Source organism: Hyaena hyaena, unplaced genomic scaffold, assembly GCF_003009895.1.
Source record: "Hyaena hyaena isolate Hyena2069 unplaced genomic scaffold, ASM300989v1 scaffold_164, whole genome shotgun sequence".
NCBI lineage: Eukaryota > Metazoa > Chordata > Mammalia > Carnivora > Hyaenidae > Hyaena > Hyaena hyaena.
In genome coordinates, this window is record NW_024080796.1 from 2,153,909 (window position 1) to 2,158,257 (window position 4,349).

The following is a 4,349-nucleotide window of genomic DNA, read 5'->3' on the forward strand; positions in this document are numbered from 1 at the left end:
AACTCTTCTCTTCTACCTGCTTTTTTCATAACAAGCACCATGTGCACATCCCCACATTCATTCCCAGCTCAGAGGAACCATCTATTTCCATCAGGATCATTGCTATTTTTCAGAACATTTTTCCTTTGCCAAAGTTTAGATGATTGTGATTGCAAGAAGAAGAGCAGTAAGGGAAAGACAAAGTTCTAGAGGGATGGAGGAAGGGTGAACTGAAGTGAGACAATGAGAAGATGGGGAGTGAGCCCATGCATGGGAGGTGAGGACTGAGAGTACCCAATGGCAGAGGACAGTGAGGGATCAAGAAAATGGAATAGTCAAGAGAGCAGAGCAGAGGGACCATATGCTTCTATCACTGGCTATTATGCAAGGAGATTAATTTTTCAGGTAGGGGATTGGCGAAGACTTCATGGATGCTCAGTAACGACAGAAGAATAACGTAGTATTTAGCGTACATTCTACTGGAAACAACAAGCACACTCTAAACACGGCTGACATATCCTTCCTTGATGGTTCTTTGCCAGATCAAAAGACATTTTCCATTTATAAACAGAGGGAGTTGAGCTGTCACCTTAGATGATCTAGTGAACAACAAAAATGTGGTGAAGAGAAAAAATCCAAGATGGGTATTAAAACCCCCATGCCCTTAATTTGCACCAATTTTCCTATCAGGAGCTCACTCTCCCTTTGCTCAGGAAAAGGGAAACTGCTTAAAAAGTGAAATAGGTTATGCTCACCATGGTCTGTAAATCCCTGCTGTTGCTGCTGTTTGTTTGTTTGCTTTTAATTGTAAAGACACTGGCAAGAGAATCAAGTAGTAAGAACACACTCGCTACTTCCTAGCTGTTGGCCTTTCTTAAGTCTAGGATTTTCTTTTTTCTTTCTTTTTTTTTGGTCTGCCCCCATCCATGGCAGCTGCTTTCAGTTGTCCAATTGATTCTGTATTTTAATGAAAAGTGGTATCCTCTCCCTATTCAGTTTAAGATAATTGTTGCCCAGGCAAATCATTATAATTAAATTCAATTTAAAAATGAGAACCCACCTGCAACCATATGTTAAACCTGCCTTTGGATAAGGAGTTGGTACTTTCACTTTGTATTAAAGCAGAAGTGTGTAATGGTAAGAGACTTTCAATGGAGATGGTTAAAGAGATTTGCTTCTTTTTTTAAATGATTAATTACAATTCACCTGTCTCTGAAAGGAAATTACTTGACTCATAGAAAAACATTTTCATTAAACAAAACTACCATTGAGGAGGCTTCTATCAAGCAAGTCTGGTACTGATGCAGAGAAATAAAGTAATCAAGATAAAAAAAACCTAAGGTGCTTTCAGGGGATATATGAAATGGAACTAAAACATACACAGAAAGTTCCTATAGAAGCTACTTGGCATTGTTTGGTTCTTCAGCATCCTATCTACTTCCTAAAAGTGTTCTGAATTTTCTCCAAGAAACTATTTTCTCATTCTCACCCAGAGTTTGGAAGAACTAGACCCTCTCAAACTAAGGGCTGATGTGACTAAAAGCCATCAGACTTAAGCCAGTTAGCTTAAGCCAATCAGCTTATGCCCTGGCAATAGTGATTGATTAGGAACCAGAGCCAATAAAATGTTACTGGAACTTCTGGGATGAAGAAAAGTCCTTTCTCTTCATCAAAAACTACTTAAAAGAGACTTTCTTCCCCTGGAATGTACAGTTGGAAGATGAAAGATCTAAAACTGCTACAGCCATTTTTCAATCCAGAAAGACAAATGGCAGGGTGGCTCCCCAAGGCATGAAGCTTTTATCTAGGAAGACTGAGTAATGTGGTCACCTTGGTGACATCATTTGAGCTATCAGACCAAGCTAGTGCTGCCTCCAGATTTTTCAGCCACATGTACCTATTTTCACAGCTTAAGGTAATTTGAGTTTTCTGTCACTTGCAACCATGAGAATCCTGGAGGAGTGAATTCCGTACCTGGACTTAAGCAAGGTCAGATGACCTCCCAGTCTGTAGCAAAAAACATGGTAAAACAAAAACAAAACAAAATGCCTACCTTACTGGGACAGAGTATTAGATTGGGGTTTCTGGAACTACCCATCATCTAAGTTACCAGGAATTCAGCAAAAATACATGTAAAACTTGAAGACCAATAACTTTAGAAAATAGGTGACTTGGCAAAGACAACTAAGACAAACATAATTAATGAGCTACATCTAAAAGAAGAGGGTAAGAATGTTAGAAGATATAGGCAAATTTCATTCTCTTATCCAAGTATTATTTATTTAGAGTCATTTAAGAGTGAAGAACTGTGATGGAAATTGACAGAGATGATTACAAAGCTGAATAAGACAAAAATATATCCATTCAAGGAATTTTTTCTAATTAGATAGGGAAGCTAAACATGTATGCTTATAGTCAATTGCAACTCAGTATATGGCAAGTGCCGAGAAATTATTTCCACAGTCTTTAACAGCTTACTAAGCATATTCACACTCATTAGATCATTTGCTTCATCCCACAGCCCTCTGAGATAGGCAGTTGCACTTCCCTCTTTGGCACAGATAAAGAAACTGAGACTCAAAGTGTGGAAAAATAAATATCAATGAATATCGCTGTGGCATTATTTAAAAGAAAATAAAACTAGAAACTGCCTAAATATCCATCAATAGTGGAGTAGTTAAATATATTATGTTCTTCCATACAAGGGAATGGTAAGCTGCTGTTAAAAAATAAGGACGCAGGGGCACCTGGGTGGCTCAGTCGGTTAAGCGTCCGACTTCTGCTCAGGTCATGATCTCGTGGTTTGAGGGTTTGAGCCCCACGTCGGGCTCTGTGCTGACAGCCAGCTCAGAGTCTGGAGCCTGTTTCGGATTCTGTGTCTCCCTCTCTCTCGGACGCTCCTCTGCTCACGCTGTCTCTCTCTCAGAAATAAACAAAACATTAAAATAAAATAAAACAAAATGGGCACAAATATCACAATTAAAAGAAAGTCAGATTCAGATAAATTAAGGCCCCCTGCATTCTTGAGACTGTACAAGTAAGTAGGGGCTGAAGTGAGATCTGAGGGATCGTAAGGGTTGCAAGGACATCATAATTAAATAATAGATGCAGTTTGTTCAGTTAAATGTTAACTTCTCTTGGCCTGACTTAATCTCCTCTGAGCCGTTTAATATCTAGTTAGTTTGAGAATGGACAATGGCTAGCTGTGATTTTAAGAACAGGTAACCATTTCCCCAAAATTGTACTTCCAAGTTTTAGCTGGGTTTATTTGCATGCTTATGTTAAGCCCAATTAAAGACGAATGTCTCACATGTTTCGAGTTTAAAAGAATCTCTGATGCTCTGAAAATCGAGACGTGTTCTGACATCCTTCTCAACAGTTATTGAACATAATCTCAGCTGTTCTGGGATGCTTATTTTCAGAGCTTCCTAAAGCATAATAGTAACCTCTGGCCCACACTTTTTAAGATATTAACAAAGATAAAGGATGTTCTGTAACCATGGGTCTATGAGTTGTTTGGAAGCAGGATGCACGGGCTTACCAGCATTGTTTACTAATTACAATTAGATTTATTAGTCGTACCTGGTTTTAGTGGAGCCAAGAAGAGTTGACAGTTAAATTGAACACAGAAATATAATGTTCCTATATGATTAGCTCACTGTAAAGGACCTGGTTCAAGAGCAGCTGTTGGGCTTCCTGGTAACAATATGCTTTGCCCACACCATTGTGGTGGTTTGAGACAAAGCATGCTTTATTCCACCCAGCAATGGGTAAACAAAGAAACCTGGACATGAAATCTCCAGACACTTTAAATATATATCCTTTTTTTTTATATTATTGTACTGGATCCTTTGCCTGTGATAAAACTATTCCTTGAGTATAAATTATTTGAGTCCTATGAGCCTTTTCAGCAGTCAGTATTGAAGCTCATAACGTGATTAATGAACAGACCAAAGGGGATAAGAAGTCGTGAAGATCTCTAAGAGGAAAACTCATTTATTTATTTAACCTTTATTGAATGTTTATGGTTCCAAAGATCTCACCTGGCAAATGGCAGACAAAAATGACTCAGGCATGACCTTTGATCATAAGATGTTCACACTGTGAAGAAAAATATAGACATTCAAACAAAATATCACAACCAGTTGTAATAACTGCTGAAATAGGGGTATAAAAAAGCAATAAGGAAAAGAGTAAATCTTTTTGAGAGAGTTTGTTAGGACTTTATATTTAAGCATAATCATAAGAATGGTCATGAGTAATCAAAAATAGAAAGAAAGAAGAAAGAAAGAAAGAAAGAAAGAAAGAAAGAAAGAAAGGAAGGAAGGAAGGAAGGAAGGAAGGAAGGAAGGAAGGAAGGAAGGAAGGAA